General features: G+C 39.6%; 1 pseudogene; it reads left to right on the top strand.

Annotated features, from left to right (window-relative positions):
* The first annotated feature begins 915 nt into the window (after window positions 1–915).
* On the top strand, window positions 916–3011 carry LOC133104962 (large ribosomal subunit protein eL31-like; annotated as a pseudogene).
* The last annotated feature ends 24604 nt before the right edge of the window (window positions 3012–27615 follow it).

Here is a 27615-nt window from a genome sequence, read left to right as displayed (position 1 = left end):
TTTACAAAGATAAAATTACGCTGGCCATAATTTTTGTAACTGACCTTTGTCCTTTTGTCACTTAAATGTAGTGTGAACGTTTAAAAAATTTCACTAAACACTCTTTTACAAAATGTTCTTTTGGCTACACAGGACCATAATTTATACATAGGATTCAGTTATTACCATTTTTGCTTTTATAATTGATGTAGTGAACATTTGTATGAATAGATCTTTGTGCATGTATACTGTACAATATTTTCACCTGGATAAATAGCTAGAAATGGAATTGCTGAGTCAGATGGTCTGCAAAATTTTAACGCTTCTGATACTTATTGCCAAGACATTCTTCAGAAAAGATTTAGCAAGTTTTCCTCCCAACAGTGGAATGAAAAAGTGGTCATTTTCCACACCTTCAGCACTGCCAGATGTTAGTAATCTGGAAACTGACTTTTATTATTTTTCCTCTTAGTAGGAAAATGATAAATGTTTTTTTACAGAAAACTTAGAATGTACAAATAAGCAAAGAAAATAAAAATCATAAGGATATCATCAACCACTGATTCTTCCTCTGTCTATATATGTGTGTGTGTGTGCACATATGCATATGTACATATTTACCTCTTAATAAGAGTAAATCATGTAATAAATGGCAGCTAATACTTATTAAGCATTAACTATTAGACTCTATGCTATGTGTTTAAAGTGAATTATCTCATTGACTCCTTATGCCTTTATATAATAGTACTTTTAGAAGTTAATATGTCTATATTTTAAAAAGGAAAGCTGAGTAGAGGGATTAAGAAACTTGCCTTAGGTTATATAGTTAATATGTAGCAGAGCTGAGATTAAACTATCTTTTAGTTTTTTTAAAGATTCCTTGTTCTTATATCCATTAGGAACCCCTAGAAGGTTTCATATTCGCTGTCATGGGGGATGGCCAACTTTGCTAAAAGCATAAGTACTGACCTAACCCTTTTACTGAAATAAGAGTATTTATTATTTTGAATTTAAAAGATGCTTGTGTATCAATGAGTGGATGAACAAAAAAACAAATAGGGAGGGAGGCACGAATCTTCAGTACAGAAGGATTCCAGATAATATACGTAGATACTGTTCCCTCCAAGAGATGGAGCTCAGTTCCCCTCCCCTTGAGTGTGGGTTGCACTTAGTGACTCTGTTCCAAAGAATAGAGCGTGAAAAGGGAACATATAGTGACTTCAGAGTAGAGGGACCTGGCAGAGCCCACCTACCCGTGTGATCCATGTTAACATCACCAGGGATCAGTCGTCATGGTGATGACATGGACCCCCTGATCTGGTGTGAAGAGAAGGATCCTTCCCCACTGGTGTTCTTCCCACAACCCCAGTAGAGTCATGAGAAAAAAACATCAGAGAAACCCAAACTGAGGGACGGTCTACAAAATACCTGACCTATACTCCTCAGAACTGTCATGATCGTGAGAGACAAAGACTAAGAAATTGTCTCAGATCAGAGGAGGCCAAGGAGATATGACAACCAAATGCAATGTGGGGTCCCAGACGGGATACTGGAACAGAAAAAGGACATTTGTGGAAAAACTAGTGAAATCCAAATAAATCCTGGAATTTAGTTTAGAGTAATGTACCAATGTTGGTTTCTGAGTTTTCACAAATGTAATTATGGTAATGTAAGTGTTAATATTAGGGGAAACATCAGCCATATCTTTGCACCTCTTCTGTAAATCTAGAATTATTGCAAAATTTATTTATTTTTTTTTTTAAGAAAAGGATGCTTGTTTCAATACAAATGCCACTTGTGGGTAGCAGAAATAAGGTTCCAGCTATGGCAGGCTGTTCAAACTATCAGGATCTGAACCAGTCTCCTCTCTTTTTTTTAAAAAAATTATTATTATTATTACTATTTTGGCTGCACCATGCAGCATGTGGGATCTTAGTTCCCTACCAGGTATCGAACCCATGCCCCCTGCAGTGGAAGCATGGAGTCTTAACCGCTGGACCTCCGCAGAAGTCCCAGTCTCCTCTTTTTCTGTTCTTGCTTCCCAGTTAAGGATCCAGTGTCCAGCCAGAGTGCAGCCAAAAGGAAAAACTCAGATGAGGCAAGGCAGGCTGATCTCTAGGGCTTGATCCCAGGGACACAACTAGTTTTCCTGTTAGGGTTTTTTTTTTTTTAATATTTAAGAATTTATTTATTTATTTGGCTGTGCTGGGTCTTAGTTGCGGCATGTGGGATCTTCATTGCCGCGAACGGGATCTTTTAGTTGCGGCATGCGGGATCTTTAGTTGCAGCATGTGAACTCTTAGTTGCAGCATGCGGGATCTAGTTCCCTGACCAGGGATCAAACCCGGGCGCCCTGCATTGGGAGCTCGGAGTCTTAGCCACTGGACAACCAGGGAAGTCCCAGGGTTGGTTTTTTTCGTTTCTGCAGAACTGAAAGGCCTCTGGTCACTCTTATTGATTAGTCCATTTCTCTGATATATTTCTAACTCACTTATTAGTGAGCAAAGGAGGTGGTGGTGAGGTCCACTCCTGGGTTGACTTCAAGCAGCAGGGGTTGCGTACTCCTACTACAGTGCTGGCTGACATCACAAATGAGCATGGAAAAGAAAACTGTGTTAAGATTATCAAGCAGTTCCAACCTGGCCTCAGCAAAATTGCTCCCACAAAGAAGGGTGGAGAGAAGAAGAAGGGTTGTTCTGCCATCAACAAGGTGGTGACCAGAGCATACACCATCAATGTTCACAGGTACATCATGGGGTGGGCTTCAAGAAGAGTGCCCTCAGGCACTCCAAGAGATTAGGAAAATTGCCTCGAAAGAGGTGGGAAATCCAGGTGTGCACGTTGACACCAGGCTCAGCAAAGCTGTCTGGACCAAAGGAATAAGAAATGTTCCATATGGTATCTGTGTGTGGTTGTCCAGAAAATGTAATGAAGATGAAGATTCACCAAACAAGCTCTATACGGTGGTTACCTGTGTACCTGTCACCACTTTCAAAAACCTACAGACAACGTGGATGAGAACCAATTGCTGATTGTCAAAATCATAAAACTGGGAAAAAAGAAAGAGAGAGAGAGATCACCAAGTACCCAGAGGACAATATAACCCTGTTTGTTATCTTTAGCTGGACTATCTCTCCAATATTTCTTTAGATCATGAACCAGGGCTGTTTCCCTGGTTACAAAGGCCAACTCACTAGGACAAAAGGCACAATGGTTGTGTTATTCCAGGAATTTGTAATGGCAAATGCCAAGCTTTCATGTGAATATGTGTATGTGTCCTGAGCATTCGGAAGAGACTATTTGTAGACTTGTAGATTACTACAGCTCTCAACCACTTTGTAAACTGCTGCCTTATTTTTTCCCCTTAATAAATCATGAACATCTATTCATGTTATTAAATGTTCTTCTACAAATCGTCCACAAATGTGATCTTCTCAAAATGACTAAATAAATTAAGAGGTGCACATCAAAGGAATACTCTGTGTATTTGAAAGAATGAGGTAGTTCTCCATGTGCTAATATTGAACAATCATATTCTTCATATTGAAGAATTAAGTATAAAAAGCCAAGGGCAGAGCAGTGTGGATAGTAAGCTACCATAAAAGAAAAAATGTATATGCATATATATTATTATATGTAATATATATATGGAAGACTGTCTCTGGAAGGATTGAAAGGGAAACTGATATCAGTTGCCTTCAAGACGGAAACTCAGTGGCTAGAAGACATGGGTGGAAAAAGGTTTGTTTTTTTTTTACTGTATAGCCTTTTATATCTTTTTTAAAAATTTTGTAAGACACTCATGAATTATTTAAAGGACTAATTTTTTAAAATTACAACGTTATAGTTAGTGCCTGCCTAGTACATACATTAGGTTATTTCCAATTATCACTATTATATATAACGCTTCATGCCACACACCTTAGTAGCTAAATCTTTGCCTGTATTCTCATTTCCTTCAGATAAATTACTGTAAGTGAAATTGCTGAATCCAAAGGTAGGAACAGTTTTAGGCTTTTGGATATGTTTTGCTAAACTCTCCAGAAATGAATGAACTTACACATTTTATTTCGCTACACCCTCACTAACAAGAAAAAGTTCTATTTCTTTTTACTTTGGTAGGATAAAATATAATATAGATGTGTATATTTATTTATTCCATTATATTTTATACTATATATATATACACACACATATATATGTATAATTATATGGTTTGTTTTGCTTCATAAGGAGTGCATGGACGGTAGGATTTAAGTGCTTGCATATATGAGTACATCTTCATAGTTTTTATCAATTATAGATTCTAGAGTCAGAATAATTTCCTCTCACAACTGTGAAGACAGGGGTCCATTACCTTGCTGGTCTTAAGTCTGACACTGTCTGACTTGGACCCTTTGTAAGTTACCAGATTTCTTTCTTCCCCTCTGGAAGCTTTTAGAGTTTGGGCTTCATATTAATTGGCTTTCACTAGATTATGCTGCGTGACAACCTCAAAATCTTAGTAGCTGACAACACCAAATATTTATTTCCTGCTCATGTTACTGGTCCGTGGCTGCAGTTTGGCTGCTCTGCTCCAGGTGGTGGATTGAGAATGGGCTCGTGTGTCTTCTCGTTCAGGGATCGAGGCTAAAGGAGTGGCTCCCACAGGGGCTATGCCCTTCTCCTGGCTGAGGGCCCAGGAACAAAACGCCTGGGGGAAACTTGCAGTGCCTCTAGAATCTTCTGCTCAGAAGTGGTACAGGTCACGTCTGCTCACCATGCGATGCTTAAGGCAGATCTCTGAGCCAAGCAAATCACAGGAAAGGGGGTGGTGAATAAGCCTTCTCCTTGGAATTCTCAATTTTCTTCTAGGAAGTGTCCAGACATAAGTTCAGCTCCTTAAGTTTTACAAAAATTCGACTCATCTAAAGCAATTTGTGTGTAGTAGTCTTTACTAAGCATTGGAAGAAAATGAGAAGGCAGAGGTGGGGTATTTATCGCAGTGGCACGAAAAAAAAGTTCAAATTTGAATCTGGACATTCACGGGCATAAAAGTCCTTTGACTCCCCTCCCGCAGGGGTCTTTTTTCTCCCACCTCACCCCATGCAGCAACCGTACATCTTGCTCTCCCCTCTGTCCTCCTATCTCTCCTCCTCACCCCCTCCCTCTCTTCGGTTCTTGGAATTTGGGGATTGATATTCTGGAACTTGAGCAGGAAGCAGGTGACCTGACAGAAGAAGATTAAATGTGCCTGTCTCAGTTATCTTTTGCTGCCTAACAAACCACCCCAAAACTTAGCGGCTGAAAACAGCCCTTTTATTATCTCTCCCAATTCTGTGGGTAAGCTGGAGCCCAGCAGGATGGTGATTTCCGCTGGTCTCATGTGGGGTTCTGATGCTGCTGCAGTCAGATAGCTGTGGGGCTGGAACCTCCAAATGGCTCCACTCACATGTCTGGCTGGGAGGCTGGGCCCAGGTGGGCCTCCCTCTCTACCCTTGTAACACCAGGCCCTTTCTCTCTCCTGGTGATCTCTCCACGAAACGCCTCCAGCAGGGCAGCAGGCCTTCTACACGTTTCTCAGGCCTCCAAAATGTGCAAAAGCAGAAGCTACCAGGCCTGCCTAAAGCCTAGGCCCAGAACAGGTAGGCTGTCACTTCTGCCACTTTCTGCTGGTTAAAGTGAGTCCCAGGGCCAGCCCAGGTTCAGGGTGGCAGGGGAAGCACAGAAGCATGGCTGGGGGCCACCTTTGGAGAAGAACACCACAACGCCTGAACACAGCAGTTAATAGGATTCATGCCTTTGTTAAGTGTACTTATAAAGTAGTAATAAAAGTTAATAGAATCTGGCATTATTAAATATTAAAGTATTGATATTAAGCTGAATATTATTACTTTGTTTTTGTTTGTTGACTGAAGATTTTGATCCCTTTTATCCCTCATTTCCACCATCCTTCCCTTCCAAATAGATACAACATGATTTAGTTCCTCTGCTGGATACCTTCATACCTTTAATTGATTTTTTTAATCAATCAACTACACTCAGTTCATAAGGTGAGAGATGTTTATTGCAACATCATCTCACCTCTCTTTACCTAACTTGTCTGCTGTAATTTGTAACATTGAGGTTGATAACATTTACCGTGTTCTGCAATCAGACTTGTTTTCCATGCCTCTCTGTAGACTGATTCTAAAAGTTCAAAAACAGTAGGCAGTCAGGGCAGGTCTTGGGGACCACTGCCAGAACTCGGACTTGGACTTTGAATGAGATGAGGAGTCCTTCGAGTCCTCTTCTGCTGTGTCCTCAGCCCTGACTCTGCTGGCCACCTGCAGTCAATGTTTTCTAAATGAAAGAAAGGAGGGGGAGGAAAGGGTGGGGGGGGGGGAAATCTGTGGCAATTTTAATCCACCACACCTGCTGCGGAGAGGGTGGGAGTTCAAGGTGGGGCGATCTGACCAGGAGTACCGTGGAGGACCATACCGTACTGCTCACTGCACATCTGAATAGAATGGTATGACTACATTTCCTTTTTCCCTAAGTGTTGCATGCAAAAAAAAGTTTTACTTTCATTTGATTAATAGCTAAGTATGTATAGAATTCTGTATTAGAAATACCTTCCCCCATAATTTTAAAGGCATTGTTTCATAGTATTCTAGCATCCAATCATGCTGACAAATTGATCAATTTGATTTTCACTTCTTTACAGATTACCTGTTTTTGCTTTTGCTTGTGAGTCTGTTTTCTCAAAGTTTTTAGCGCTCCTCTCTTTACCTTTAGTCTTCAGAATTTTTACAATGCTGAATCTAGGTGCAGGCTTATATCCTCCCCTCCTTCCTTCCTCCCTCCCTCCCTTCCTTCCTTGTTCTTTCATGTCTTTCCATATGTGGGCAAAGCTTGTTGATTGACAGGTTTCCTTGAAGGCGAGCAGCTGAGGAACAGGCTGGAGTTCCTAAATGCCGACATGCGGGGCTTTGTTCCATTCCCTTAGAGGGACCCCCTGTGCTTTGTGTCAGGGTTGGGTGGGAGTGATAAACGCTTGTTACCAGGTGTTTCTGCGAGGCTTCAGGGAGGCAGGTGGGAGGGGCTGGCTGCCCCACGTGCAGACGGGAATGAATACCAGTCTCTCCCGCTCCCCATCTTACTGCCTCTTTGTACCTGGCATTTCCAAGCCACCTTGCCTAGGTTCTTCAAGGCATATCCGCTTTCTCCAGAGCTGTATCCCTTTGTCCATACTCCACGCTGTAACTCTTTGCACATTTCATCATTTAGCCTCTCCTTATACATTAGCCGTCTTCTGTAGACCTGTTGAAATCTCTCATCTGCTGTGGCTTCCCCTCCAGTTCTCTTTGTTATTTCAGGTTTCTTTGAAGCTACTCAAGCAGAAAGCCTGAAGTCTATCAATTTCTCTGCTTCGAAAGCACAATGTCATATAAAAGATAAAAGGGGGAAATATCCACTATTCAAGAAAACTTTTTCTTCCTCTCCCTGTGTTCCTTTCTTGATCCCTCAAATAGCATCTACGATCTTTTTTTTTTTTTTTTTTAATTTTATTTATTTTTGGCTGCGTTGGCTCTTCCTTGCTGCATGCGGGCTTTCTCCAGTTGCGGCGAGTGGGGGCTACTCTTAGTTGCAGTGCGTGGGCTTCTCATTGCTTGCGGTGCGCGGGCTTCTCACTGCGGTGGCTTCTCTTGTTGCGGAGCACGGGCTCTAGGCACGCGGGCGTCCGTAGTTGTGGCTCGCGGGCTCTAGAGCGCAGGCTCAGTAGTTGTGGCGCACGGGCTTCGTTGCTCCGCAGCGTGTGGGAACTTCCCGGACCAGGGCTTGAACCCTTGTCCCCTGCATTGGCAGGCGGATTCCTAACCACTGCACCACCAGGGAAGCCCGCATCTATGATCTTTTGAGAGAGTGGAGAATGAGCCTCCACCTTTTCTTCCACCTTAGCTCACCCACTCTTTCTAAAGAGGAGTAATCGTCTGATGGGTGAGGTCAAGAAAAGGGTCCAACGTGTGGCTGGACCCCTTCTCGTCTTTCTAGGGTCAGCCTGTCCTCAGCAGACCTGAATTCTCTCTCTTTAGCCTATTATGTCAATGAGTCCAATGTTAGCGGAGAGCAGTGAAACAGCCCTGGGGTTTGTCTCCTGAGGCGATTTCTCCATCTAGAAAAGAAAGTGATATCATTACCCATTTCTGATGGCATTACCCTTCAATTTTATTAAACCTGTATTAAAATATTATTAAATATTTTTTATCCATTCGGAACTTAAGTGCAGAGTGCTTACAAGGAGTGTATTAGAATGATGGATGGATTTCTTGGTTTGGGGTGGGCTTGAGCCAAAAGAAGTGTGATAACTTCCAAAAAACAGAACACAAGAGTTATGCAGAGTTATCTCCAAGTGGTTCTGGGTATATTTTATTATCCACAAAATGGAAATAAATATTTTCCGAATTCAGAAAAAGCAAAATGTCAAAACACAGTGTAACAAGGTAACTTGATGTGAGATTGAACCTCAGAATGGTTTGAACTCTTAGGGGAGAGAGACTGAAAAGAATAGACGGAACTTGGTTTAGGCTAACAAGGGCTTTTGGTGCCTCAGTGTAATTTATGACTAAATAACTCAGACATTGGGAAATATGCTGACATCACATTTATTTGCCATTGGTTTTTGCTCTCTGTTTGGGGGGAAGGAGATTTCCCATAGAGGAAATTGATATTCCACTATTGACCATCTTTACATCAGGTAAAGAAAGGCCCAAAGTGCTTTCATTATAGGGTGGAGCCGTAGAAGGGGTAAAGCAGGCCAGCATTAAAGCAAAGCAAGGTGGGCCTGGTATGGGCACTGCAGACTTATCTGCTAGGCTGCTGCCTCAGAGCAATTTCCTTCCTTTGTCCCTAAATTGTCTGTAATGTCTCATTAAAGATTGTAGCCTGGTATTGATGTATAGTGAAAAATTAGAGAACTTTCATATAGATGTGATGGAGCTGCTAAGGAAAGAACAGTCAAGGGATAATAGCCAAAGTGACTGTATTGGAGTAAAAACCTAACATCTGTAAAGAGAGACTCCAAAATCCAGTGGTTCAAACTACATTTAAGTTGACCTCTCTGTCACATAACAGTCCAAGGTGGCAGTTCCAGATTAGCGGACATCTCTGCTCCACACAGACACTCAGGGACCCGTGTTGATGGGGGCTCTGCCATCCTTTACATGTAGCTTTCAAGGTCAGTCTAGTCATCACCAATTAAGCCAAAAGGAATGGTGAGGAGAGAAAGTCCAGTGCCAGGAATTTCCTCCTAAGTAAGGGAGATGGAATTTCCCCACATCACCCTTACTCTTGTTCCATCGGTTGGAGCTTCGTCAGCACACCTAGGAGCAAGGGAGGCGGGGCAGTGTGCTCTCTGGGCAGGCATGTCCAGGCTACATCTCTTTTCTGTGGAAAAGAGAGTACTTAGATCTTGATGGGCAACCAGCTTGCTCTGCTACTGTGGAAACAGCAGAGACCAGATGATGCCTGTGGGGTAATGAGCTCAGCAAGGGGGCTGTGATGCCAAAGGGGCAGGGTGGTTGCTTGAAGACTTGACTAGAGCAGAAGAGGACAAGAGAAAGCTATTCAGGGACTTGCCTGAGGCAGTAAGAGCTGGGAAACACTTTAAAGGGGGTTAATTTCATGCAACGAAGTTGGTGGGGATTCATCATCCTCATTGGAATGACAAATGATTTTTTTTTTCCTTTGCTTTTATTGAGAGGCAATGTGAGAGAGTGGAAGGAACAAGGGGCTTGGGATCAGAGGCTGGGCTTAAACTTTAGTTCTACCTGCCACTTAGCAACTTTGAGATTAGAAGTTGCTCATTTTCAGTTTCCTCATCTGCCAGCTGATAAGACCCTTCCTCCTTAGCTTGCAAGATTGTTGGGAGAGTCAAATGAAACAGGATTTTAAAGTCCTTTGTAAACAATAAAATATCACGCAAATATAAAAGGGCTTATAATAATAATAAGCTTAGTTGGTTTATCCTGCTATGAAATAACATAATGCAAGAATCTAAGCAACAAAAACCTCAAAACCCATAGACCTTTGGCAAACTCTACTCTGCAAGTGAGCATCCTGGGTTGAATTTAGTAGTTAGTAGTTTTCATGCTGCCTCAGACCCATTTTGGAATGAGGCAAGGTTTCTATAAAAATATTAATCAAGGACATCATAAATCTGAAGGAACTGAGACATAAGCGTTTTTGCTTCCCATTTTTTGCCATTTGGATACGTGGCCAGAAGGTACCCAATATCTAGCAGCATTGTCTTGAGCCTACCAGAGTCTTCCTTTCGCAGGTCTTGGGTAAGGAAGGAACTTTAGAAGTGATAACTTCACCGTTCATCTCCAGCTTCTAGTGGTCATCTCTAAGAAACAGAACCTCTCTGTATACTCAATAAAAAAGGCAAAAGAAAGAAGGCTCCCAAATAAACCCCAAACCAAAATGCCAACCATAAGGAGTGAAAGAAAGAGATCAAACATTTTTCTGGGGGGGAGTTTTTCTTCAAGGGAATCTAACCTCTTGAACCTATCCCCTCAGGGACTCAAATTCTTATCAGAGGCAACCATCAGTAAACTGTGAGAAAGGCCATTTGCCTCTGTCTCTAGACCTTTTGCACACAGTCAGGTTCGCACTCATAAGGCACAAGGGACCCATGGCATTTTGCTTTCCCCTTTACCCTAATGAAACGCCGTTCCCAGGAAAGGAGCCGAACCAGTCATTCTTCTTGGGATGTCACTGATTAGTAAAGCATATATTTTACTTCTTTTTTAATGTTTAACAAGGCAAAACTTTAAGCCGAAGGAACAGATCTCTACTTGTGAAATTTCAGGCATCCGTCAGCTGAGTGCTTATGTGTCCATTTCCCAAAAGTCTCAAAAAAACTTGTTATAAGTTTGTATCTTTACCAATTTGTTAAATGAAAAATGATATCCTAGGTTTTTTGAAAATATTTATTTATTTTGGCTGTGCCGGGTCTTAGTTGCGGCACTCAGGATCTTCACTGCGGCATACGGACTTCTTAGTTGTGGCATGCATGCAGGATCTAGTTCCCCGTCCAGGGATCGAACCCGGACCCCCTGCATTGGGAGCGTGGAGTCTTACCCGCTGGACCACCAGGGAAGTCCCAATATCTCATGTTTTTAATGTGTATTTCCTTTAATTCTGAGCTTTTCATAGATGTTATTGCCACTTGTGTGCTTTCCTTTGAATGTTGCTCGTTCCTGTCCTTTGGTAGCTGGGTGGGAAGAGTACAGGGCAGGGAGCCAAAACACCAGGAAGTCAGCCCCAAACCACACACCTCAGGCCTCGGTTTCTTCAGCTATAAAATGTGGAAGACTGGTCCAGGTGACCATGATGTTCTTGAAGAGCTCTAAAATGCACAACTTACCACACAATGACCAGTTTCTATAATTTTTGCTTAACAATAATCAATCTCATAGACAAACGTAAAACCGAGCCAAAATCTTCTATTGCCTTTCCAGGTTTAATAAACAAATAGGGCTGATTCACCTGTAGCCTGTATTTGCATCAACCAAGCCAATTTGCATCAGCCACTCAGGCCTACACCTCTTTTGGCTAATTTCAAGGTGAGTTTTTACCTGAGGCCTTTATTTGTTTGAGTTATGTTTATAGAAATTAGCTTAATAATTGCCTTTCTTAGGACTTCCCTGGTGGCGCAGTGGTTAGGAATCCACCTGCCAATACAGGGGACACGGGTTCAATCCCTGGTCTGGGAAGATCCCACATGCCGCGGAGCAACTAAGCCCGTGCACCACAACTACTGAGCCTGCGCTCTAGAGCCCACGAGCCACAACTACTGAGCCTGCATGCCACAACTACTGAAGCCCGTGCTCCGCAACAAGAGAAGCCACCGCAATAAGCCCACGCAATGCAACAAAGAGGAGACCCCGCTCGCCACAACTAGAGAAAGCCCATGCTCAACAAAGACCCAAAGCAGCCAAAAATTAAATACATAAATAAATTTATTTTTTTTTAATTGCTTTTCTTAGACATTATCTACTACATTTTCCTTAAGCGTGAGAATAAGGCTACATTAGATTGTATCTACGTTGTTTAAATACTATATACAACCTTAACAGGCACAACGTGGTTCAGGTGATGAATTGTTAAAATAAAACAAGTACCTGCCACTCACCTGATTAAATCCAGACACATTAATAGAAAGAAATAAGTGGTGGCTAAAATACCACAATTCTGGTTAAAAACATAATTACCTAAAATCCTACTTTTTTTTCTTTTCCACTGTGGTTTATTACAAGATATTGAATATAGTTCCCTGTGCTGTACAGTAGGACCTTGTTGTTTATCCATCCTATATATAATAGTTTGCATCTGCTAGTCAGTCCCAAACTCCCAATTCATCTCTCCCCTGCCTACCTCCTCCTTGGCAACCACAAGTCTGTTCTCTATGTTTCTGTTTCATAGATTGTTCATTTGTGTCATATTTTAGATTCCACATATAAGCAATATCATATTTGTCTTTCTCTTCCTGACTTACTTCGCTTATTATGATAATCTCTAGGTCCATTCCTGTAGCTGCAAATGACATTATTTCATTCTTTTTTACAGTTGAGTAATATTCCATTATATATATATATATATATATGCCACACATCTTCTTTATTCATTCATCTGTCAATGGACGTTTAGGTTGTTTCCATGTGGCTATTGTAAATAGTGCTGCTATGAACATAAGTGTGCATGTACCTTTCCGAATTATAGTCTTGTCCAGATATATGCCCAAGCGTAGGATTGCTGGATCATATGGCAACTCTAGTTTTTTGAGGAACCTCCATGCTGTTTTCCATAGTGGCTGCACCAATTTACATTCCCACCAACAGTGTAGGAGGGTTCCCTCTAAAATCCTACTTTGGAGACAGGCAAATAGAAGTTACTGCACCTACATTGAGATTTTCCTAGTGTGGATTCTACCTGGTAAAGAAGTAGAGATGAAATTCTAGATGCAAAGGTCCAAAAACTCTAGACTTTTTCCAATAAACCCACACATACATAGGCACATACTATTCTCGATAGATTTTTTGCTTCCTGATTTTTGTTGTTTCTTTTGAAAGATTGCTGGAAAAATATATTACACTTGCCTGTTTTCAACAGCCTAGTCCAGAATATAATAGCCAGAGTTAGGAATGACATTAAAAATAAGGAAGTTAAATGATAATTAAAGCTCTCCAGAGCTGTGCTGTCCAATAAAGTAGCCATAATGTGAGCCCTTGAGATGTGGCTGGTTCTAACTGAAAGGTACGTAAGTGTAAAATATGCTCTGGATTTCAAATACGGTATGAAAAAAGAAAATGTAAAATATCTCATGAATAATTTTTTATCAATTGCATGTTAAAATAATATTTTGGATATATTGGGTTAAAAAAAGTTTTAGCATGTACTACTAATATACATATATACCAACTTTTAATAATACACATATAAACACCAAGCTAAATCATGTGCATTAGAAAATATTTATTTTAGTTATTATTGGTACAAAAATTTTGCTCTTATGAAAAATATCATTATTAGTGATAACAATATAATTAATAAGAGCAATATAATTGAATATGCCACAATTATAATTTTTGGTTTAGCACTTTGCAATGAAACAGTCAAAGGTCTGGTTCTGTGTTCAGTTTTTTTAATATGTTCTTTTAAATTCTGTCAAAGCTAAAAAAATACTTCAAAACAATATGTAGGAATATATTATTGGCTAAGTTTACTAAATCATAATACTTATTTTTCAACCCTATCTAATAATTATATAAATGTTTTATTGAAATTTGGTTAGGAAAGTTTTCCATTTTCCCTAAGGTCAATCAGTTATTCTTAGAAATTAATTGGATATTGTCAAATTCTTATTTTTCACAAGTAAATTAAAAAACCTATTGAAACTCTTCCTTTTTAAGATTTTTAAACATGTTGGAAAATTATATTTCCAAGTTTTTCATGTGTGTACATATGCAGGTTTTTATTTAAAGGTATAATTATATTGTTTGAGGTATTTAAAAAGTCATAAAATGACTGGGACCCACTTAAATGAGGTACCTAGAATAGACAAATTAATACAGAAGGTAGAGTAGCGGTTACCAGAGGCTGGGAGAGAGGGGAATAGGGAGTTATTATTTAATGGGTACAGAGTTTCAGCTTGGGATGTTGAAAAAGTTCTGGAAATAGAGAGTGGTGATGGTTGCACAACACTGTGAATGTCCTTAATGCCACTGAATTGCACACTTAAAAATGGTTAAATGGTAAATTTTATATTTTACCACAATAAAAAACAGAAAAGGAACAAACTACTGATACACGAACAACACAAACAAGAGACTTGTCATCTCAATGACATTATACATTATGTTGAGCAAAAGAATCCAGACACAGAAAGGAAAGTACATATTGCACGATTCCATTTACATAGGTTCAAAACAAGTCTATCTATCTAACCTATGGTAATAGAAATCCTAACAGTGGTTACTTGGAGTTAGGCTGGGGTGAGTAAGATTGATTGGAAAGAGGCACAAAGGAACTTTCCAGAGGGATGAAAATGCTCTATACCTTGATTGGGTTTACACAGGTGTCAACTTAAAAAAAACGCACAACCAAAAAGTTGAGAATTATGTTTTATTTGGGGACATTACTGAGGACTATATAGCCCGAGAATCAGCCTCTCAGATAGTTCTGAGGAACTGTTCCAAAGAGGTAAGGGAGGAGCCGGGCTATATAGGAGTTTTTGCTGAAAAAAACAAAAAATGAATGTGTAGTCAAACATCAAAAGATTACTGCTAATCACAAAAAACAGACATCTCAAGTTAATGATTTTAGTGTTTTTCTGTGTATAGAAAGATGCAAGCGTCTGGGCTGTCAATTATTCCTTTGATATGCATCTCAACTATCTAGAGCCCGTGTTCAGTTTATCTCCATCCTGAAATCCCCTCAGGATGCTGCTTGGGGTGGGGAGGGGCTACAGAGGCTGATGGCTTGATGGAGGGCATAATTGATTGTTTACCTGAATGGCAGGCAACAGTCTTTGTTTACTGAAATGACAGACAGCATTACTTGTCCACACAGGTGTATGCAATTGTCAAAACTCATGGAACTGCGCATCTAGTATTCGTGCATTGAGTTCTATGAAACAATACGATGAAATAAAACAAAACCAAATTAAAATGCTTTAAACTGAAAATAAAATTTAAAAATTAGAGTTGTGAGACATTACAAAATAAAATGGTACTGAAACAGGAGGGAAGGGGGCAGGGCACAACCTTTAAAAGAATGACATTGCCCAAGGACATGGCATAAACTGATTAGAACCAAATAGGTCCAAGATGGCAGACAAGTCGACTTCCACTAGGCCTTAAGCCTCAGGATACATTCATTGTAACACACCAGCATGATAAATGACACACCCACCGGCACCATGACAGTTCCAGGGCCGACCATAAACGTCAAAAAGTGGGCAGTGGCCCAATTCCTGGAAATCACTACCCCTTCCCCAAAATAGCTGGAATACTCCTCCTACTCCTTCATTAGCCTATGAAATTACCCACCTCTATAAAAACTGACATCCCAATATCCTGGAGCCGCTCTCTCCTTCTGAGATGGCCCACACTGTGTCCGTGGAGTGTATTTCTCTCTAAATAAATCCACTTCTTACCTATCACTTTGTCTCTCACTGAATTCTTTCTGTGATGAGACATCAAGAACCTGAGCTTCATTAAGTCCTGAGACCATGTGTGTGATCTCAGTTAAAAGACCATAGGTTCATGTTCCATTCTGGGTTTTGGCCAGGTTCAAGTCCTGGCCTGTGGGTTCAAGCCCCAGTCTGAGATGCATGGTTTCAGTACAATAAAACACTGCTTCAAGAATTTAGGTGTTTTTAAGTAGCTAGAGCTCATCTCCTCAGTGCTCAGGGGATGTCAACATGAAAAATCCACAAATCTCAAGAAGAACTTAAAATATTTTCCATTGTGTTTTGTTTTTGTTTGTTTGCTTTAGGTATTGAGATGACTTAACATTCATCAGGAAAAAACTGAACTAGTAGAGAATGTTAATCTCAACCCCAAAGTACAGTAGTCCCCCATCATCCACGGTTTTGCTTTCTGAGGTTTGTCCCCGGAGGTCAACAGTGATCTGAAAATATGAAATGGAAAATTCCAGAAATAAACAATTCATAGGTTTTAAATTGTCGGCTATTCTGAGTAGTGGGATGAAATCTCGTGCCCACCTGCTCCATCCCACCCAGGACATGAATCATCCCTTTGTCCAGTCTATCCCTGCCTGTTAGTAGCCATCTTGGTTATCAGATTGGCTGTGCGATATCACAGTGCTTGAGTTCAGGTCACCCTTATTTTACTTAATAATGGCCTCAAAGCACAAGAGTAGTGATGCTGGCAATTTGGATATACCATAGAGAAGCTGTGGAGTGCTTTCTTTAAGTGAAAAGATGAAAGTTCTCCAAATAATAAGGAAAGAAAAAAAAAACTTATCCTGGTGTTTCTAAGATCTGCAGTAAGAACTAATCTTCTATCCGTGAAATTGTGAAAAAAGAAAAAGAAAAAGAAATTTGTGCTAGTTTTGCTGTTGCACCTCAGACTTGCAAAAGTTGTGGCCACAGTGCATGGTAAGTGCTTAGTTAAGATGGAAAAGGCATTAAATTTGTACAATAAGATATTTTGAGAGAGAGACCACATTCACCTAACTTTTATTACAGTATATTATTATAATTGTTCTTTTATTATTACTTATTGTTGTTCATCTCTTACTGTGCCTAATTTATAAATTAAACTTTATCATAGGTGTGTATGTATAGGAAAAAACATAGTCTATTTAGGGTTCGGTACTACCGCAGTTTCAGGCATCCATTGGGGGTCTTGGAACATATCCCCCGCAGTTAAGGGGGGACTACCGTATTGCTTTCCCAAGTTGTCTCCCTTATGGTCCATGGAGTCTTGAGAATTTCCTGATTTTAGAAAAATACTCCCTTACACACTAGTTTTACTCTGTGGCATTCTGTTTAGTGGAGTTTTAATTTCAAGAAAAAGAAATTTAGTCAGAAAAATATTCTGCTTGGGTTTCTCCTGAAAAAGGCCTAAAGGATAGATTAACTCATCAATGCAAACTAAAATGTAAATCCCAACCAAACCTTCTGGGGACCACACCCAACTTCCTGGGTAGCAGGGCAGAGCCTGGGGAAATGGGGCAGCCAGGACTGCAGGGGGTAGGAAAAGAGAAGGGGGAAGGGGATCGCATTTGTTGAACCCTTTTCCAGGACATACAGTATTTTAGGAACTTTACTGTAATTGTGTCATTTAAAGAATATAGACAAGAGTATGGAAAAGGGATTCAAAAAGAGGTTAAAAAAAAAAAAAATTCCTTGGCTATCTTTACCTACCAAGTAGAGTCATATCTTAGCAGAAGCCAACAATGACAGATTCCAGGAAGGACTGGGTGGAGGTGGCTGCCAAGAAGAGTCACCTCCTAGGAACTCTAGCACCTCCTCACCATGCCCCACCCTCACCCCTCCAAACAGGTGGCTGAGCTTTTGCAAGACTTGTCTAAACAGCCAATAAAAGAAAGTGTGTGTTTAATTTTGGAGAAAAGACCTGCTGTTTTACATGATTATTTTTAATTAGCTATTTTCTGGAGGTTGATTAAATTTGGAAATAATTGAATCTTGGGAACTATTTAAGAACGTCAGATTGTAAACCCAGGGCTGCCTCGGGAATCTGGGGATGCATTGTCACCCTGTGACCAACTGCCAGTCCTGAAAACAAGCATCTTTTGTCTACAGAAGAGATCGTGGTCATGCAAATTTTTCTAGTTCTTCTCTGCTTAGAAAGAGAATCCCATCTGGCTGACTTCTCTTTTTTCTCCAGTTCTCCTGTATGAAATATGCAAAACACAAATGCCTGAGCCACCAGAGCAGCAGATTATGTCGCCTGTATATTGCAGATAAAATTGAAACATGGCAAAAATTTAAAACCTGCCCTTGGGAGAAGCATGTAAAAGATACTTTATTAGCATAATGATATAAAAATTTTAATAAGTCCAGGATAGAAATAATTATGGAGAAGAGAAGAAAATTATCAGTTTGAAAAATTCAGTCATAAGTAAACTATAAGAGAAATAGTTGAAGAATCTAGAATATTTAAAACTGGGATGTGAACTCATTTTAAATTTTAAAAAGTTAAGTTTTTTTATATTGTTAAGATTATATATCTAATCCAATTTTCAAAGCATTTTCATACCTAATAATTTTCATATTATCTAATATTCATGCCTATGAAGTAGGGAGAGATGTTATTATTAGACTTATTTTATAGATGAAGAAACTGAAGCTCAGAACAGTTTTGCCCAAGGTTATACCTGAGTTGTAGTTGGAACCCACATGCAGGTCTTGACATTCAAAATTCCTGGGCCCTTGTCACAGTATCCCACTGCTTCTGTTGTCTTCCTAAAAATATTATGAAACTAAATAATAAGTTAATCATAGAGCAAGCTCTTTAGTTAATTATAACAGCAACAACAACAAAAATCCCATTTACACGGGCAGAGGAACTGAATAGACGTTTTCCCAAAGAAGACAAACAAATATCCAACAAGGACAAGATGAGATGCTGAACATCACTAATCATCAGGGAAATGCAAAACAAAAACCGCAATGAGCTATCACCTCACACCTGTTAGAGTGGCTATCATCAAAAAGACAAGAGGTAAGTGCTGGTGAGGATGTGGAGAAAATGGAACTTTTGTGCACTGTTCATGGGAATGTAAATTGGTGCGGCCATTATGACAAACAGTGTGAAAGTTCTTCAAAAAATTAAAAACAGAACTACCATATGATCCGGCAATTCCACATCTGGGTATATATTCGAAAGAAATGAAAACAGGATATCAAAAAGATATTTGTGCTCCCATGTTTATTGCATCATTGTTCACAATAGCCAAGGTATGAAAACAACCTAAGTGTCTATCAATGGATGAATGGATAAAGAAGATGTGGTATATACACACAATGAAATATTATTCAGCCATGAGAAGGAAGGAAATCCTGCCATTTGTGACAACATGGAAAGACCTTGAAGGAATTAGGCTAAGTGACATAAGTCAGAGAAAGACAAATACTATATGATATCATTATATTTGGAATCTAAAAATGCTGAACTCGTAAAAACAGAGTAGAATGGTGGTTAGGAGGGGCTGGGAGTGGGCGAATTGGGGAGATGTTGGTCAAAGGGTACAAACTTGCAGTTAGAAGATAGTTCTGAAGATCTGATGTACAGCATTGTGATTATAGTCAACAATACTGTGTTATATACTTCAAAGCTGCTAAGAGACTACACCTTAAATGTTCTTACCACAAACAAGAAATAATTATGTGACCTGATGGAGATGTTAGCTAACACTATATTGCAATATTAAGTGTACCTAATCATATTGCAATGTATCAGATCAACATGTTGTATATCGTACATTGATACAATGTTATTTGTCAATTATATCTCAATAAAAAAAGAAGAATGCCAGCTAATAAATGTTCAATGGATGATGGAAATTTACCATATTGCAACCCCAGTGTTATAATTCATCCAAGCAGGGATTATCTAAATCAGTTCTCAAACGTCAGTGTGCTACAGAATCACCTAGACACTTGTTAAAACACAGATTACTGGATGCCATCCCCAGAATTTAGAAGGTCTCGGGTGGGGCCCAAGAACTGGCTTTTCTATCAATCTCTCAAGTGATGCTGGTTCCAGAAATATACTTTGAGAACTACTGATGTAAACAATTGGGGGATGGGTTGTTGAGGAACAGGTTATTCACACAAACAAGGATTATTTAAAACAGAAAACACTTAAAAGGAAAAAGAAAGAAATGAATCAGAGTGGGAGAAATTACCAACATGTTTTTCTTACTAAATTCAGATACTGTTCATGTTGTTATCTGATCCTGGAATCTCGAGATCTGAAGAGGGCAGGCCTTCCCTAAAAAGCCAGGCAAGATCACATCTAGACTTTAAGAGTTTTTTAGGACCGAGGATTCTATTTCTATTTCCACTATTAGCAGACTTGTTTGACCTTGGGCAAGAACTTGGCTTTTCTTTAGGCTCTATCTAGTTTAGTTACAAAATTAGGATCTTGAACTAAGTGTTTTCCGTGGGCTTAATGGCAGAGTGTTACAAAGCCTGAAGAAATTAGGCTGGAAAAAATGACTACATCCTGCAGCTCTGAAATCAGAAAATAGAAATACAGAGACACCATCTCTAGTGAAAATTATTTTTATAACATTGTATCAGGGATTTCTTTTTCTAAGAAAGATGCTTATCTTAGCATCTTAGCAATATAGATTTTAAAGGAATGTGAACAAGAAATAGTGTTAGACAGGTTTTAAAAATCAATGTTGCTGCAGCCAGTCTGCATTATATAGGGGGTTAGAGATCACTTTACTCTGCAGAAATAAATAAGTAAATAAATAAATTGCCACTTTCTTGCTAGATGTAAAACCATAAACCACTCTTGTAAAGTTTTGTGCAGTAGTGAGGTAGCTTAAGGGAGACCTGATCAGGAAAAAAATATGTTTCTTTGCTACCAACTCTCTGTAAAAAGCAGCTCATTTATAATCATTGCGGTTTAGACAGGTCCCAGGTTTATCTCCTTTATAGACTCTCCATTCCAGTCTTGAGGCCATTCTGAGGAATAAATGGAGCTGGAGCTACGATGGGCATCGTTTGAAGGGTCCTCAAAGACCATCTTCTCTTGACCACAACAAGGAAAACACCGCAAGGACCGCCAGAAATACACAGTGACACACATTTCCCATCCCTGAAGTCTAGTGCCAAGCATGTAGAAAGCTGGAAATACTGAGACTTTGTAAGGTTGACTACCTCAGATTTGCTGTGCTCATTGTGGACTGCATGTGGATCACAACTTCTGTGTAAGAAGGTTATAGCTATTAAGTGTTGATGTGAAACTTGAAAGCAGCTCTGCTGGCTTCCTATCAGAAATCCTGCAGAAAGTCAGCCACCTGGGTTCTAATCTGCTGTAAAAGATGAAGATTTAGTTGACCTTAATAAACCTGTCCTGTGTCCCATCCATGAGGAATGCTCGTACTGGGCTGTGGCTGTATCAGACTTCCTGGAACACGCTGCTCTCAAAAGAGCTGATGTGTTCAGATAATCTGTGTAGGGCTGTGATTTATCATTTAAACTTTCAGTTGTATTCTGAGGTAACCACAAATTAAATTCAACCAAACTCGGGTCCACCAAGTGGGAAAAGGGGTGGAGGAGGGAATAATCTTGTTTCTTTTAGTAATTTTTTATTTGGGTTGTGGTTTTTTTCTGTGTTCCATATTAAGGCTTTTTTTCTTTTTTCTTTTTTTTTTTTTTTGCTTTGACTTGGAATAACTTCTCAGAGCATATTGCTTGGTTAAGTAACTTGAAATAGACATTAGAATTGCAAAGTGTCTCATGAATTTGCCAATCCCTGGAGTGGAACCAAATAGCCTTAATGTAAAGGGCAGTGAATGCATGGGGCTCTACTTAGGAGCTGCTAAAGCCTCCTCTAAATCAGGTCTAAATTGTATAGAAAACTGCGGTGGAAAGAGTATGGTTTCTGCTCAGGACAAGGGATTCACTGACCTGTTCTTACAAAGTCAAAGCAATGTGAGCAGAGCCTCAACTAAAACCCACTTACGTTTCATGGATCTTGCATGATCTTTGACAAGAATTCCAGATACACTAGTGCCCAAATGTTTACGGTATTAGACATTCTGTAGACGCAGTGATTGACTAGCGTAGCTCTCTAACCAACCCTCTGGTGTGTCTTTATGTTGTTCATTTGGAGAGTCAGGGGCAAAAGAAACAGATGTAGCACTTCTGTTTTTAATAATTACGCCTTAAACTATCCAGTAATTTTTAGTCCTGAAAAGGCACATGAGGAAGCTACCCAGAATTACTGAAAAGTCTTTCCATTATAATGAGATAGTCTGGTAATTTCCTAGTTTTGTATCTTTGGTTCAACAAAAATATTTCAAAGTGGCATGGGACCACTTCATGCAGAGTCTGGGTTTCTCTATAATAAATTCTTTTGCCAAATGCAGGAGTTGCTGGCTTGCCCCTGGCAAGAGTGAAGCAAACGGGTGAGTCGAACTATCCTGATGTGGGAACATTTTCTTCTAGGAGTTCAGTCTTGATAAAAGTGTCAGTGCACGAATCACACTCCTTGGGAGGGTTACAGTATCACCTGACAGGACCTGCCAACCATATCTGGGCAACAGCGTTGGCATTATTTGAAGTGGCAGGCAGGATGCCTATATCCTGATGTGTTTGTGTGAGTAGCTGAGCCAGCCAAGGAGAGGTCGGATGATTGAGAAACAAGGGATTCTTGGTTAAACAGAAGACTTCATTTGGGAACCAAAAATCTTAACAAATAATCTTTTGGACCTTGAGCCACATATTTCCCCTGAAAAGTATGCATTTTTTTTTTCTGCAAAATTTTGTTGGGGGTTATGTTATTGAGGGATGAACTGAGATGAATATGTTATTTCATGGCATACTGTCCTAGAAATCTGAAGACCTGCAGGAGATTTAAAAATTCCAACCCTTGTTATAACTTTTTAAAAGACTGTAAAATTATCAAAATGCACATGAATCAAGTTTTAATATACTATATAATTGGTGGATGAGGCTGTCCATTGTACCATTTTTTTCTTTGAATTCTCAGGCATGGTTTGGCAGTGCAAGAACTCTGTAACATTTACAAAGTCGATAAAAAGTAAATATATGGGAAAAAAATACCATCATCTCTCTAGCTCCTATCTTGTTACATGAATTTCATCAATAAAGATACTTTCAGCCAGGAAAGGGCAGCTCATCTTGATGAACAGGCAATGGGGGAAGGGTGGTTCCCAAAGGAAAACTCTCACGGGAAGAAGCTGGGAAAGAGACTGGATAGGCTGAAGTAAGATTGCATGGTTCAGTGAAATTAGAATCTCTGAGGAAACAGGAGTTTGGAGTTAGGCCGTAAGGCACTTGGGAAGTAGGACCTGGGTAAGAAATAGGGAGGTAGATCATAGAGAAAGCCAGGGTGGAGTGAAGCTGTGGGCAGCTTGAAGGCAGAGCCTGTCTGTAGGATGACCCAGAGAAACTGGGCTTGCTTTCATGTTTCCTTATGTTGCAAGTGGATTATAAATATCACTTTCAGAAAAGCTGATAAGGCCGAAATGATGCAGTTCTGGGAAACACTTTTGTGAATTTTTACCACATGTTCCATGAATTTTTACCACAAACAGTTTCATGAATTTTTACTTCCACCTCCCGCTACTTCACACTCTTCTACCCCAGCAAGATACCCTTTTGTCACCCTCTGTCATAGCCATATGTTATAAAGCTAGGAAAGGAGGGCAAAGCAAAACCCTCAACTGTAGACCCACTCTTCTCGGTCTGCAGTATCCTTAGCTTTCATCTCCAAGGGGCCTTGGAATTCCCAAAGTCTAGTTGGGCTGCTGCCTTTGAAATAAAAGCTCAGACCAGATGTGCCAGATTGAGAGCCCAGGGGGAGAAGTGTGTCTAGTCTTTGGCTCACCTGCATTCCATGATAATTATATTACAACAGAAACACATAATTAAAGACATTCCAAAGTTCACTGACACATACACATTTATTTCTTTGACTTTAAGAAAATGTCCTAATATTTCAAAATCGAAAAGATTTGTAAAATTGTAGAAGATAACATTTTTTTTCTCCTTCTGATGGTGTTATACCATGCTAAATTGACTTAGCACGGCTCTCATTTTTGTGAGACTCAGTGCTGGTCTCATTTTTTAGAGCATATAAGGTGCCCCAGTACAGAGTGGTACCTGCATAGATCACAAACATGGAAATGTGGTTTTGGTTTTATGAACTTAGGTCAAGGATCCATTTTTCTAGTACTGAGTTTTAAAGGTAGGAGTTGAATTGTGACTAATGATCCTATTTACCGCCTACAAACAAAATGCTGAAGAACGAGAATGGGATTGAGCAAGGGGACCTCTTCAAGTCAGAGCCTGCCGGCAGCCCAGCTGGACCTGACAACCGCCTGACACACCGGTGTCCTTCGAAAGATTAAAGAATGAAGCTATTGGAACTTTCCTCTCTTGAACAGTCTCATTTTTCAAAAAGATAAATCTGAAACAGCAGTGTACACCCAGTCCTTGGCATGAGGAAACCGGGACGGAGTGAAACAAGTATTGACCTTGGAGTCAGCTGACCACTTTGCACTGGGTGATGGAGAGGAGTGCACTCACACTAGCTAAGCCTCAGTTTTCTCCTCAGAAAAGTGGGGATACTAACACCCACTTCATAAACTAAAATATAAGTAAGGAAGCTAGGAGGTTGGAAATGCTCTAAAAGTGTTAGTTTCCTTTTGCCTTAGCCAAACCAGTTCTTCGAGAGCGGAAGCTCAGGGTGATAGAGCATGGTCTGAGCGTTCAGAATGAAGGAGAAGGATATGGCAGAATGAGGGAGCTCCAGGTTGATGGTTTTGATTTTCTTAATAAAAGTCAAAATTAAGAGCAAAAGGGAAGTGGAAATGGGTGAGGGAAATAAGGTATAAGAAAAGAGGGAAATGTGTAAGTTAGGTGTTCTGAAGATTGATGTATAGAGTTTACAAGAGATTTGGTAGACTTCCCAGTGACAGTGAGTGCCCTTTGGAGGCTTGTGATCCTGAAATTAAGGTGACGCCTGCTATACAATTGTATGGTTCTGTAGCACAGCTCAAGTGCACATGTGCAGACACAAACTAGTGGATGTTTGGGATTATCTGAAGCCAGACTTTTTGTAAGGCAAGTATGGTAAAAGGAGAGAGGCAAGGCAATGCAGAGTATTTTCAAGGGAGTAATCATAGTGGTAATCATGGAATTTAAGCTAAATAAGGAAAGAAGAAAAGACAGTAGGAGACTTCCCTGAAAATGCAATGGAGCAGTATGGATATTTATTCCACTTCTGGTATGAATTATGTTGCCTTTACCCTTAGAAGGCCAATTTTATTTTAAAATAATAATTTTTTTAATCTCCCTCACATTAGCAAACTAAATCCAGAAGTTTATTAACAGAATAATACAACATGAGCAAGAACAGTTTATTCTAGGAATATATGAGTACTTAAATATTACATCAACAAATGAAAGAAAAATAACCAAATGACCACATCATTGGATATGGTATCAGTTATCTATTGCTGTGTAACAAACCACCCCAAACTTTGTAGCATGAAACCATTTTGTTACACTCATGGATTCTGAGGGTCAGTAATCAGGACAGAGCACAGCAGGGACCATTTATCTCTGCTCCACAATGTCCAGAGCCTGACTGGGGAGGCTCAAAGCCTGAGATGACTTGATGACTGAGGGACAGAATCATCTGGAGGTGTCCTTACTCACTTGTTTGACACTTGATGCTGGCTATTGGCTGGGACCTCAGCTGGGCTGTCAGGTGAAAAATTTACACATGCCTCTCTGGGTACTTTCTCCATGGGTTAATCTGAGCTTTCTCATAGCATGGCTGATGGGTTCCAAAAGTGAGCATCCCAAGAGAAGAATATAGAAGCATGGAATTTTTATGATCCACTTTCAAAAGTAACATAGTATCACTTCTGCCATACTCTCTTTGTCCAGGCAATCACAAAGATCTTTCCAGGTTCAAGGAGAGATGATATAAACCCCACAACTCAATGGAAAAAGTGTCATGCATGTGGGATGGGAGATAATGTTGTGACATCTTAAAAAACATAATCTGCTACAGATATTAAAAAATTGTTTTCTCAAATTCAGCATCCCTTGCCTTTTTAAAGCTCTTAGCAAAGGAAATAGAAGGATGGTTCTATATCCAAAATAATTGAAAGAAGGATCTCAAAAAGATATTTCCATACCCATGTTCATAGTAGCATTATTCATGATAGCCAACAGTTAGAAGGAACCCAAGTGTCCACTGACAGATGAATAAACAAAATGCGGTATATACATACAAAGGAATACTATTCAGCTTTAAAAAGGAAGGAAATTCTGACACACGCTACAATACGGATGAACCTTGAATTCATTATGCTACGTGAAATAAGCCAGTCACAAAAAGACAAATACTGTATGAGTCTACTTATATAACATAACTAGAGAAGTCAACCTCATAGAAACAGAAAGTAGAATGATGGTTGCCAGGGGCTGAGGGAAAGGGGAAATGGGGAGCAGTTATTTAATGGGTACAGAGTTTCTGTTTTGCAAGATGAAAAGAGTTGTGGAGATTGATTTCACAATAATGTGAAGATACTTAACACTACTGAACTGTACACTTAAAAACGGTAAATTTTATGTATGTGTATTTTATCACAATTTAAAAAAAAGAAATAGATGGGGACTTTCTGGCTATGCTAAAGAATACTGTGGCAGATATTGCATACTGGTACGCTTTAGAATGAATGCACAGATGGAAGATAAACAACTCTGTTTCCCAGGCTCTCTTGTGGTGAGGGCTCAAGATGTGATTTGGGTCCCATCAAACAGGAGCACTCATGTGAGGCTTTGATTTGGAACTGAGTCCTCTGTGGAGAAAGGCGGTGTGCAGAGCATCTGCTTTGTTGATGTCGACTGCAGTAGAGGTGGCAAGGTTCTGGAGCCAGCTGCTATAGCAGCAGCTTATTAATTTGGCAGATGACTTCTTGATTCAGCAGCTTTCAACATTGGTGGTGGAAGCATTCCCAATTTTGGTCAAAGCAGAGTGGTTATGGGGTCCAGGAGTTGCCTGGGTCCTGTTCCTCCCACCTTTATGAAAAGCCTGGAGGCAAAATCATCATGGTTTGCATATAAAATGATTGTAAACAGAATCAAAGACACTGAGTTAAAAAGAAAAGTATTGGAACTAATGAAAGAGTTAAATAAGGTAGCCAGATTGAAGTCAACTATATTAAAAAAAAAAAAAAGTTTTTTCTTTAACTCAACAGTAATCAAGTAGAAATGTAATTTTAAAATCCCATTCCAAATGACAATAAAAGTTAACAAGAACAAGGAATAGACGTACAAGAAATGCGCTAGACCTATTTGGTACATGGGTTCCATTTTGGTGTTTTTTCTCTGTTTCACCTTCAGAATATGTTCCACATTCTCCTAACTGAAATTAATAAACAACTAAAAGGAATATTATAACAAAATACTTCATGAGGACTGTTTCCCCTGAAGTCTCAGTCATAAGAAAACCTATTTTTCCATGATCAGCTGAGCAAATTAAAATTCAATTCTTCTTTAGTTGTTATTGTTGTTTCCTATCCCTATGTTTTATTGCTTTGTTTTAACTTCTACGTTAGAGTTAAGAAAACAAAAACTATACACACCGTAAATCAAGGCTAACTTTTTCATGTTTAGACAAGGGAGGTTAAAAGGAAAAGAATTCTGAAGCAGCAGTGCTTCTGCCTCAGGGAGAGAAAGTTTTAATATAATCCTTATGAAACTGTGATCCTGGCATTCTCTTCATAAGTCATGCATGTATAAGTAATTTTCAAAGATTTAGGGAAATCAACCATTGCACAAAGGATGGTGGGATATGTTATTTTGTTTTTGTGTTTTTTTCCTCTCTCTTTCTTTTTTCA

Source organism: Eubalaena glacialis, chromosome 14, assembly GCF_028564815.1.
Source record: "Eubalaena glacialis isolate mEubGla1 chromosome 14, mEubGla1.1.hap2.+ XY, whole genome shotgun sequence".
Lineage (NCBI taxonomy): Eukaryota > Metazoa > Chordata > Mammalia > Artiodactyla > Balaenidae > Eubalaena > Eubalaena glacialis.
This window is presented reverse-complemented; position numbering and strand designations above follow the sequence as displayed.